The following is a 12,880-nucleotide window of genomic DNA, read 5'->3' on the forward strand; positions in this document are numbered from 1 at the left end:
ATAATAGCATCTCAAGTTACAGAAGCCAACATTGTGCTTTTATTTATTTATTTTTATTGTTTCTTCCTACAGCACATTAGTGTATTTCTTGGAGTTAAATTGTAATTCTAAAACTTGGATCTGTCCAGTACAAAGAAGTTGCCTTTTGAGTATGTTCTATCACATTTTTTCCTTTGAAGAAAATCCTGCAAAATTATTCATTTTTTAAAAAACATAAGTCTAATGATGTTATTCCTTTTTTAAAGAGTTTTCAATATCTCTTCATCTTCTATCATATAAAATCCAAATTCCTTAGCACTCTACTATATGCCTGTCATGAACTGCCCCCTCCACTGCGTTTACATCTGTTTTTCTTTTCCACCATACTCAGCATACACCTGTATCTCTCTTGTTAACCTATCTACTGTTTCTCAAATGTCCTGCCTCTAATATTTTGCTTATGCTGTCATCTCTGCCTGAAGTATTCTTACCTTCTTGCCTAATTAATTTGTTAATGCTTAAATATGTTGCTCAGATGTTTCTTTCCCTGAATACCTCAGGCAGGATAAATCACTTCTCCTTCTGTGACTGCAATTTCTTATGTATCACACTCTTAGACATACGTCACATTGTAATATATTTACATAAGTGATTATTCCATTTGGTCACAGATTGGCAAACTAAATCGGCCCTCAGCTTGTTTTTGTAAATAAAGTTTTATCAACGCACAGCAACATCCATTCACTTACATATTGTCTTTGGCTGAGTTCATGCTACAGTGGGAACACTGAGTAGTTGTGACCAAGAATATGTGATCCACTAAACCTAAAATATTTATTATCCAGGCTTTGACAGAAAATGTTTGTCAACCCCATACTAGACTATAACCTTCAGGAGAGCAAGGACAGAGATTTATTCACATTTGAGTCCTTGACATTTTGCTTTGTGCTTTCCACATTTCTTAATTATTTGTTGAACCAGCTCCAGAGAAGTGTATTACAGTGGTTAAGAGTATATTCTCAGAGGTCCAGACATCTGAGTTCTAATCTTTCCACATTCTAAGTGTGAGACCTAAAATAAATTACACCATTAACCTCCACCTCAATTTTCTTTTCTGTAAAATAAGGATAATAATAATGCCTTTCTCATATGGCTCGTGTGAGGATTAAATCTCATAATACACAGATAGCCTTTCATTTAGTGACTGACATGTATCAAGTGCTCAATACACACTATTGTACTATTTTTTTTTAAATATTTATTTGAGAGAGACAGAGTGAGAGAGAGCACAAGCAGGGGGAGTGGCAGGCAGAGGCAGAGGGAGAAGCAGACTCCCCACTGAGCAAGGAGCCCGATACAGGACTCGATCCCAGGAGCCCAGGATCATGACCTGAACCGAAGGCAGTCGCTTAACTGACTGAGCCACCCAGGCGCCCCCACACTGTTGTACTATTATCACACATCATTCATAACATGCGGTAGGGCTTTAATAATTAGTTTAAGGACTCTGAGCCTCATTTTTCTCCCATAAAGTGGAAGAGATAGCTTACCAAGTTCCTTTATACTTCTATAACCTTATGATTACGTGAGTCCACATGTAGTGCTCAGTGCTATACTGGGCTTCATCAGAGCTGGTAGGGAACTCTGAGAGAGAAAAGGGGCATCGGCTTGGGGCAAGAAGAGCAGTGGATTCAACCACAGCGGTCAGGTTACCCTCAGAGCCAAAAAGAGTCACCACATAGAAAATAGACCTTTATTCTTTATGAGATGAAGGCTTTATGGTCCCAACTCAACGGAAGCAGGGCCAGAGGCCAGAGGGCCATCCCTGGAAGGCCTCCAACCAGACAAAAACAAGTTACCCCAGAAATTTCTGAGAAGCTTTTAGATGAGTTGTTCTGATGAGATTGTAAATCTAGAGTCAACTTTGATTAATTTTTGCTCTACAGAATAATTCTGTTTTAAAGATGTATTTCCTCAACAAACTGATAAGCTGTGCAGGGATGTTTTTATTTAAAAATGTACGTATGAAATTTAAAACATTAAAAAGCGGCATCACATTTGTATTTTACTGTGTTTTTGGAAAAGTTTCCTTTTCAGCTTTCAGGAATCAAGGAAGATATACAACCTTAGATCCAGGACCTTTCGAAGAGTGGACAAAATATGACAGAGGTACAAAGAACAAAAAAACAAACAAACATGCTTCAAGACCTCTCAGAAATTGTGTTGTCAATCAAATACAGTGACCTGATATTTAACTCAGACCAGTTGTAGACTCCTTTCTCTTGGTAACAAAGAGGTCCTTGTATGCTGAACATGACAGGGAGCCCTAAAGACATATTTCTTTTTTTTTTTTTTTTTAAAGATTTTATTTATTTATTTGAGAGAGAGAGAATGAGAGAGAGCGAGTACATGAGAGGGGGGAGGGTCAGAGAGAAGCAGACTCCCTGCTGAGCAGGGAGCCCGATGCGGGACTCGATCCAGGGACTCCAGGATCATGACCTGAGCCGAAGGCAGTCGCTTAACCAACTGAGCCACCCAGGCGCCCTAAAGACATATTTCTAAAAGGTTATTTCACATAAAGACAATCAATGTCTGTGGAGAGGACCAACAAGGATTATCAACTTATATACAGACCCTTAAATAGGATGGAAGGGTTGACGCAGGAGGAACGTAGGGAAATATTTTGGAGCAGATTTATTTGTAAGATTGAGAATATGTGGGTAAAATACCTTCTCCGGTCACTTCCAATGTTGATCCTTTATAGCCCAGTTACCACAAAATAACCTATTGGCTTTTTGCTATCTATGTGCAACTTCACCCCACAGTAAAGTTTAGTTTTTAAAATCAGAAACTATACTTCATACATAAAATCCATTGTTTCCCCTTGAGGTTTGTTTGTTGAATGATAAAGAAACAAGGAAAGCAATACCTCTGGAGATCTTTAATTTTAATTTTTTGTAACCTGCATTATTTTTGGTGTCACTTACTAGCGCCTGTTAGCAAGAGACCATCACAGGCATTTCCAAGATTTACACAAATTTTCCGCATACTTTAATTAAAGAGAAATGAATGAGGTGGATAACTTGAGGAACATGTAGAACTTTATAAATTAGAAATGAACAAACACTACTGCATCATTTGGGGCTACACTGTTGGCAGATAATAATTACATGTTTTGTCTGTTATTTTTTTTTAAGGGCTGTGAATTTCAAATGATAACACTGCTCTCACCTCGATGTGAGAAATTGAGTCTGTATAATCAGCTCAAGTTATTCCTGCTTTCCTTGTATCCCATTATTTAAAGCATACTCTTTTTCAGTAGTTAATTATTATATATTATCTTCCCTATAATTATTTTTTCTTTTTCTGCCTCGCTTATTTTTAGATGTCACAATTGCACTTAGTTGAATACTAGATAAAACCACATTGAGTCATTGCGCTCTTGCCTCATTACTCTGCCCTTCACGGCTCTGAGTCATTTTTTTGTGAACTTCTTGGAACTCCTTCCAATCCGTCTCTGTCTCTGTGTCACTTCAGTGAGCTAAACGAAAAGCCAGGGGCAAAAGGCAAGAACTTCACTGGCCTGGAATGGAGGGCTAATTCGCAGCCGCACTTCTTGGCCGCATGCACTTGTTAGAAAGCTCCTCCACTTGGGTCTCTCTGTCTTCAAAGCCTCGGAGGCTGGGTTTTTAAATTCCCTGGTCATGCCACCATGTGTAACATGCCTTATTTTCGGTAGGCTTGGCCGTAAGTATCCCAAATAGGGTCAGAACCAGAAGGTTCTCTCCATTCCTGGGCTCTATCTGGTGCCCGGCCCTGTTAAATGATTTTATCCTACAGTATAATTTTGTGTGTGTTGATCACCCGTCTGCATCCACCACCGAGGACAGTACCTGCCATATCCCTGCTGTAAAGATACTGAATAATGACAAGGAGTAAGAGAAGGTGATCTTGACAACAGGAATGCGATACAGAGATTATTGTTACGTCACTCAGGGTCCAGTAAGGAGACCGAAGTCACATCAGTTATTTTAATAGAGGAAAGAAATTGATATAAAGGATTATTAACTAGGTATAGCAAACTGTTTCCTAGGCAGCTGAAAAAGCCGACAGAGAGGACTGAGCCATTAAAGGTAGCAATTTTAGAAAGCAACTGTCACCACTCACACTGAGTGTGAATTATTAAAACGAAAGCTTGGATGACAGCCTCGTGGGGCTGACACGCAGTCCTCTGAGGAGGGGTCATCCTCAGCTGGTGCTGCTGTCTCTCACAGCCTCGGAGGAGCCCCGGGAGGCTGGGGTTCTGGGCTTTGAGGCCCCTCTTCTTGGTGCCGGTGTGCCTGGGGGGAAGGCTGCGCTGAAGCTGGTCCGGCAGGCATCCGGAGAGCGCTGCTTTCAGACTGTGTTCAGATGCTGCTCTAGGAATGAGCTGTTGCTGTCAGGGTGAAGCAGCAAGGCCAGGGTCAAGCTGACAGGAACAAGGAGACAGGCACACCAGAGGAAATGACAGGAGGCAACCAGAAGGGATGTGGCCCGTCCTTCCCCTCCAGCCCTGCGACCTCCCTGCTACTGGCAAAGCCACCAGAGAGAAGAGCCGGCTGAGGGCAAAGGGGCTTTGCAGAGTCCTAAGGGTTATTGTTCTCGGTTTACAGATCAGATACTAAGGCAGAGATAAATTTTAAAAAAAATTTTTTTATTGTTATGTTAATCACCATACATTACATCATTAGTTTTAGATGTAGTGTTCCATGATTCATTGTTTGTGCATAACACCCAGTGCTCCATGCAGAACGTGCCCTCTTTAATACCCATCACCAGGCTAACCCATCTTCCCAACCTCCTCCCCTCTAGAACCCTCAGTTTGTTTTTCAGAGTCCATCGTCTCTCATGGTTCGTCTACCCCTCCGATTCCCCCCCCTTCATTCTTCCCCTCCTGCTATCTTCTTCTTTTTTTTTTTCTTAACATATATTGTATTATTTGTTTCAGAGGTACAGATCTGAGATTCAACAGTCTTGCACAATTCACAGCACTCACCCTAGCACATACCCTCCCCGATGTCTATCTCCCAGTCACCCCATCCCTCCCACCCCCCACCACTCCAGCAACCCTCAGTTTGTTTCCTGAGATTAAGAATTCCTCCTATCAGTGAGGTCATATGATACATGTCTTTCTGTGTTTGACTTATTTTGCTCAGCATAATACCCTCCAGTTCCATCCACGTCATTGCAAATGGCAAGATCTCATTCCTTTTGATGACTGCATAATATTCCATTGTATATATATACCACATCTTCTTTATCCATTCATCTGTCGATGGACATTTTGGCTCTTTCCACAGTTTGGCTATTGTGGATGTTGGGCAGAGATAAATTAAGTAACTTGTCCATGTCCACAGTATTCCAAGTTCACACAGTTTTGAGAGAAGAAGGATAAGAACCCAAATTAGCGCCACTTTACAGTAAGCCATAGAACACGGTCTGGCAGTTAAAGGAGAAAGATACTGTAAATATTACATTTCTTAAATTATAAACATTATATGTATTACAAATGTACATATAAACATATAAACTATAAAGGGTTTCAGGCACCTTTGTAAAGCTCCAAAGAAAATGTTTATCCTCATATGAAAACTTTTGAAAGAGTTTTATACCTCTTGCCCACATCGAGTCACAAAAATAATTTTCGCAGAAGAAATAACAAATCAAATAATTCTGTTTATGAAAGAATTCCACATGCTTCTTATTTTTTATTTTATTTTGTATTCTTTTCAGACAATATGCTTTCCTCAGATGGGTCTGTATATTATCTTAGGACCATGTTTTGAAACAATCATAATTACTTGAAGAAAAATTATTAAATTCAAAAACAGGACAGTAATTTTGTAGCTTCTGCTGTCACTAACAGAGCTGTGAATCTGTCACCAGGTGCTTATAATTGTAAAATATCCCCTTTGTGTTAAAACACAGTATACGAGAAATTGTACAGAAGCAATTTTCTGTTGCTAAATAAATTTTTTTATATTGATTTGGCCATTTTTAGGACTCTCTTTAGTCTATGCTGTTGATTAACATCTTCTGGTAAAAAATATTTGCTAGTTTGGAAATAAGAGGGAGTTGAAAGAGAGTAGTGTTTAGTGGCAGTTTGTTCTAGAGCCCAAAAGAGTCTTTTCAGGTAGATGGGTAATGCAAGTTAGGGCTTTCTTTTATTTTAATATTAATTTAATAATTTAATATTAGTTATGATGATTCTCATTAACACAGCGACTATTTAACAACAGCCATGTGCGAAATCCAGTTCTCTAAAAATTTCCATTAAGAAAAAGATTGTTTATGGTACATTTGGTGATGATCTAGAGTTCTGTGCCTTAAGATTATATCAATAATTCAAATGCTCTTAAAGAACAGATAACAATGATAAATGGGCTTTAAAAAGCAGTGTTCAAGTTACACCCACTTCAAGAGATTTCCTTGTCTCAGGATGACAGAGTACAGTAGTCGACATTTACAAAGTATTAGTGAACATTATTTTTAAAATATGTGAATCAATCATTTCCTATAACAAGAGTTTATTAATTCAGTTCACTGTTTCCAGCATTGGTAAACACTGGGGAGTGCAAAAGATATCCAAGACAGTGACTGTCCTCAGAGAGATCGCAATTAATCATGGAGACAGTGTTTTTACCCAGCAAACAAGTTGAGAAGAATTTAGGGCACTAATTAATGACAGTTGACTTTTCATAGTAACCAGGGAAATAAGCCAAGCTATGGGATTAGGCTGGAAGTGAAAATCTATTTCTTATTATTTTGGTTGGGAGGCTGTCCAGTGAATGAGGGTCCTTCCAATCTTCACCCAGATCTCTCTTCCTCCAGAGTGACTTCCCTGACTAACCCTCCAAGCATTCCTTTCCCTTCCGTCTGCCTGCCTCCATGAGATCATGTTAGAGATCCGTTTTGACCCCCATCACAGTCATTTTAATGCCCTAGAGTAGAGGTTATCATACTGTATTAAAGTTTCTGTTTTGTTTTCTGTCTTTGAGGGCAGGGACAGAATCTGTCTTGCTCCCATGGTGTCCCTGAGCCTCACAGAGTCCCTGTTTAGAGGTGGGCTGGATGACTCGTCAGGAATAATCCTGCCTCCTTGGGCCATTCTGTGTCCACTCTATCTGCTATTCTGGTTGCTCAAGAAGTTTGCGGCCCATGTCTAGACTTTGGCAAGAGAACCAGCTGCTTAGGCAATTCTGTGAGAATCAAATGTAACCTGCCTCTTAAAGGTTGACATTTCTTGAGAATGGAAACTGGACTTCTCACACATTATCAGCAGGTCTTCTTTCAGTCTCTTGCAGAGATCCTGGTCATTGTATGGAAGAAATTAAAATCATGCATGGATGGGTGTGGGTGAGGGCAGGGCAAGTCCAGTTCCTAGTTGAGACCCATGGTCTGTGTCAGAGCCCTGATGTTTGGTTTGGTAGCAGCAAACACCATCTTGCTCACCTGGGAGGGAAAGTTTACAACTCCTGATCTTGGGCCAAACTGAGTATAGGAAGTGAGATCCTGGTTAGATATGGGATGATAGTGAGCCCTTCCCATGCATACTCTGAGGATTGGCAGGACCCTCTGGGTTTTTCTGAATGCCCAGAACACTTTTCCCCGGACTGAATAACGTCTGGTGCTGTCCTGAGTGTCCACTGGGGTTCTTCCCACACTGATGGCATTGCTTGCACTGCTCTTCTTCCATGCTCTGGCCAGAAGAGAGATTCTAGAAGATTCTTGAGTTATCTGAAAGCATGAATCCAACCTCTTCTCCCTGGGTATGGCTTCTAGTCACTTCCTTCCTGCTCCTCTACAAGTTTCAAATATTTAGATATTATACAGGATTTAAATACATGACAATGATAATAATGCTAAGAGAATAACTGTTTAAAATCAGTGAGAGAGAAGAAATGCCATTATCAACAATCCAAAGGATACCAGTTGTTACAGGACATCAATTATTGGAATCCTATGATATCTGAAGTGGTTATTCACACTGAACCACAAAGAATAAGAGACCAGCCAGTGTAAACTCTCAAACATGGGTCTTAGCCAAAGTCCTTCCATTTACCATTTTTCCCACTTTATAAGTAAAAGAATAACGTTATGGATTACATAGATAAATTAAAAATCTAAGCATGGGTGTGGTCTTACTCAGCAGGCCTTTTAAGAGCTTTGCCATTTGGTAGCAATTGAACATGAGTGATCAGAGATTTTTATTATTTGACTAAGGAAAAAGGAAAACAAATCTATTGCATGCATTACCCATTATCTATTTCCTGAAATGGGTATGCAATAAATATCCTGAACTGCTGGGGCAGTATTTGAAAAATTGGATCTATTTTTAATCAATGACAAATCAATTCATAACTAGTGATTTAGACTAAGGAATACAGCATTTTTTATTATTATTTAAAATCTTGTCAATTTGCATTAGCAAAATATGTCCATATTTTTACAAATAAAGGGACAAAATCAAAGTGAATATAGTCTGTAGATTGTTGGTTTATATTAACTGAACAAAAAAAAATCCCAAAGCTCTAAAGAAACCAAAATACCTTGTTCCTTCACTGAGGACTTACATCCTTAATCTTGGTTCAGATGGAATTTTTATATGGGTGCTAAACAGCACGGAAAATAGGATTTTTAATGGCAAGACTCAGAGGCTCTTAACTGCATAATATGGTGAGCAGTGCTATAACTTAGCACTTACAGGGCTTTTGTACATTTTGGAATAGTTTGTTTAAAACTGTTCTAATATGTTTATAGTTCCTTTTCTATTAAGCCTGATTTAAACAGTGCCTTATCAAGTTTTTACTGTATGTACAGGGTGGAAATACTTATTTTGTGTATTTCTTTAGCTGAAACCCATCAATCAGATACTCACAATGCAACTGCAGAGTTGTATTGGATTTATAATAAACTCTAGAAGGCCTGAGTCACTGCAGACTAATGGCAAAACGCCATTCCTGGTGTTATTCAAGTACAAAATAAAGAGACAAGTAAAGGAGGGAGAAGCAGAGAGAACCACAGAATAAATGACGTTATAGTCTTAAGACCATGGCTCTTGCTTTGGAATCCCTTATGGCAAAACTTCCTATTGCACATGGTACTTTTTTTTTCTGATATTTTTGGATATAGTTGTCCTGGACCAAGTCAGAGAAGTATTTTATTCTTGAAAGTTTAGAGTTCAGAGAACTTTCTGCTTGTTGCTTGATTTACTGTTAAATACCCTACATGTTTAATGTCACAAACCGCGATTAGTAAGTCATCAGCTTTGAAGCTTAGTAGTTCTTAGATTATGTTGGCAGTTAATAAAGGGATTTATTTAAAGCACATTTAATGACTGCCTGGAAGGCTTTCTCTGCAGATTCAGCCAACCCCATAGACACTGTAAAAATAAATAATAGGGAAAATTACATAATCACACACTCAAGATGGTCAGAACAGGAAGCATAGCTGATGTCTTTGAATTCATTTATCTTTTATAATGGCATAAATTAAATTATCAGAATAAACTATGGCTGTACCTATTAGACTATGTTCCAGTGAATTAGATTGAACTCAAATACTGGGATTGATGTCCAAGATGAATAATGACTTTAGTAATTATGTTTTCCTAACAAAAATTGGGATTCCAGTTCTGTAAAATATAGTGGAAAGAACGACACAAACTATTTTAACTTGGGACAGTTGTGGAGTTTGGGGGATTTCTTTCAGTGCTTTTTCAGATTCTCCAAATACAGTTTAAGACAGCTTACAAAAATATATGTGTACAGAGATTAGAGAGGAGATCTTAGAACCTGAAATGTGAAGAAAAAGTCAGGGATGCTTTTGGAAGACACAGTGCAAACACACATTTCGGTTGGTGCCGTTTAGCAGCTTGGGGCCCTGTCCTTCCCCACTCTCACGACTTTATCCTTGTTTTTTCCTCCCCCTCATGTATTGTCCCCTACTTTTTCAACTGCTGGCTTCTTCTCATCTTTTAGGTCCCAGCTTGAATGGAATGGCTTTGTTGAGTTCTCGCTTTTAAGCGAAGAGCGGCTTAAGTAATGAAAGGACAAGGGACTCCGAGTTTTATCAGCTCAGCAAGGTCATCCAGGACCCAGATCTGTTCATCTTTCTGCTCTGCTCTCCTCAGCACACGGCTGGACACAATCCTGTTACCTCAAGACTGGACGTTGTCCACTGTAGTTTCAAGCATCACAGGTGTTTATGGTGACATTCCCACAAAGACAAAGGAGCATTTACGGCTCCTCATTTCTTGGTTAGGAGAGAAAAAAACACTTCCAGGAAGGTTCCCTGCAGGTGTCCCTGTTATGTCTCATTGGTTGGGATTGTGTGTCAGGTCCAGGCCTGAACGACTCAATGTCAAGGGGGTAGATACTATGATTGGCTTACAGTCATCCACATTTACCCCCTGGGGCTGGGGGTGAGCCTTTTCCCTGGAGTGCATGAAAATATAAGCACCTGAACTAAAGCAGGCAAGGAAGGTGGGGAAGGCCACCAGCATCCCTCCCATGCTTGTCATGGGCTAAGCTTAGGTCTAGGGTCATCTCCTCCCCGGCACCTCCAGACTTCCTCCTTTCCTGGCACCAGGTATCATCTGTACTTATTTTATTAATTTGATTATTGCTTTTTTTTTAACGTTCTGAAACTCTATAAGAGTAGGGATTTCATTCACTGTTGTATCCTTGGCACTAAGCACAATGGAGATGAGTAGTAAGTATTTTTACTAATAGTACAAAAAAGGAATTATATAATTCACAGTATCATCAAACATTAATCTCTTTACTTAGAAGAAATAAAACCTTCCTTTATACAAAGACCAAATTTTTTTTTTCAGCTCATAAAAGAAACATGATGTAATAATACCCCAGTGAGGGTACATTGTTCCCAAAGTCTTGAATCACTGTATATGGCTGATCTGAAATTCACCGAACAATTGTGCACGAGTCAGACTCCTGGCAGGAAGCAAACGGCACACTCTGAGTGAATTGAAGGGATTTTCATGGAGAGACCAGGTGTAGGGAGAAGCAAAAAGCAAGTGATGGTAACGGTGAGTCACAACTGAAAGCTGTCTACCGTGCCAAGGCCTGAGGGCCGTGAAGAAGCAGCTGGTCTGGGCCTCCATTAGAGCTTTAGCAGTGGCAAGGGGGCTCCTTGTCGGGGGGAAACTCCAGGCAGAGAGCCACAGCCAAACTGCAACCTGGCAGGAGGTCTCTTCTTCCCTTCAATTGATCAGACCCGGACTGGAAGCCAGATGGGAAGGTCTATTCCATATATATATATATATATATATATATATATATTACACACACACACACACACACACACACACACACACACACACACACACCATATATGTGGTCTATGTGGTCCATATATAGACTATATATATACACCATATTTGCGGTGCGTGTACATACATACACACACACATAAACATGAAGCACCACATACGGTACGTATACATACTGTATATATATTGAGAACCATCTATGTATAGTATGTGTACAGTATACGATATATATAGTATAGACCTTGGGTTCCCTTTGGCTTCTACATAGATAGATAGATACATATCTATGTAAATTTAAATATGTATCTGGGAAGGCAGAGTTCCCAGCTCGGTTTTCTTATTTTTCCACTCAAAATCCATTATTGCCCTTGCTTGTTGTGCCTTACTTAATTAAAAAACAGAAACAAAAACCTCACACTTACATCTCCAGTGTGGGGGAAACACAAAATCCCCATTAACTATTGTATTATTTCAAGGGAAATTAATATAGTCATATTTTAACCTGGAAGCTAAATTGTGAAATTTAATCACTACTAGTATTCATTATATATGGTAGCAGGAGACTATGGGGGAAAGAAATCATTCACTGACACAAAACACAACTGCTATTTACCCTGCTTCTGTCATGCTAATTACATGAAGCTTGTTCCCTTCTTTCACTAACAATTTCACGTTCTCCTTATGTTCTGACAGCACCTACAACTTAATTCATATGAAATTTAAGTCTTAAGTAGTCTTTTCTTTGTTGCTTTGCGGTAGTTTTCCATTGAGGTCTGAGTACCAAGATGCATGCCACAGCCCTATCCTGTGCCTCCAGGGGGCATACTTAGGGGCAGCTGAGCACTTTGCATCTGTTAGATCCTGTTCTTAAGCCACTGGCCTTGTTTATTCACAGTTTTCCTTGGGAATTTCTCATGTTAACCTCGTTGAGTATAGATGCCCATTGATGAAAGAATTAATCAGTCATGCAGACTGTTAATGCCATTCCAGGTGTTCAAGTCAATTTATGAAACCCCAAATCCCAAGAGAGTGCATGCATATAAATAAATTTAGCCCAAATTTAATATGATACTCCATCACTCATCAGCTTCTGATGGTGACAGAGGGAGGGGGAGATTCTGAGTTCTCAACCTCAAGTATGCTTCCCCTAATGCCATTATCCCGAGTGTCAGAATCCCATTTCTTCCCAGCCTCAGCATCGGAGACCTGCAGGTGTCACACACAACTCCGTAGGGTAGACACGGTTGACTCTCAGGCAGTAATGCTTGCGGTCTCCAGTACTTTGAATGAAGTCGGCACTTTGCATCCATCTTTCCCCCCGAGTCCATCCCAGGCAGCCAAGAATAGTTAGTCCTCCCGACAATCTTGGTTAACACTATTGCTGCTTTGGTAACCACATGCCAGTGTTTCGCCGCACCTGACCTGCATCCCATGCTACCTCCAGCTGGAGGTTTGAGGAGAGGTGAGGTCATGGCAGGCCCCAGAATTGCAAGGCCCATTTCAAGGAGCAGGTGTCTGTGTTGACGCGATACATGAGCAATCCTATCCTGTTATCCTATTTTGAAGGTG

Source organism: Halichoerus grypus, chromosome 15, assembly GCF_964656455.1.
Source record: "Halichoerus grypus chromosome 15, mHalGry1.hap1.1, whole genome shotgun sequence".
Lineage (NCBI taxonomy): Eukaryota > Metazoa > Chordata > Mammalia > Carnivora > Phocidae > Halichoerus > Halichoerus grypus.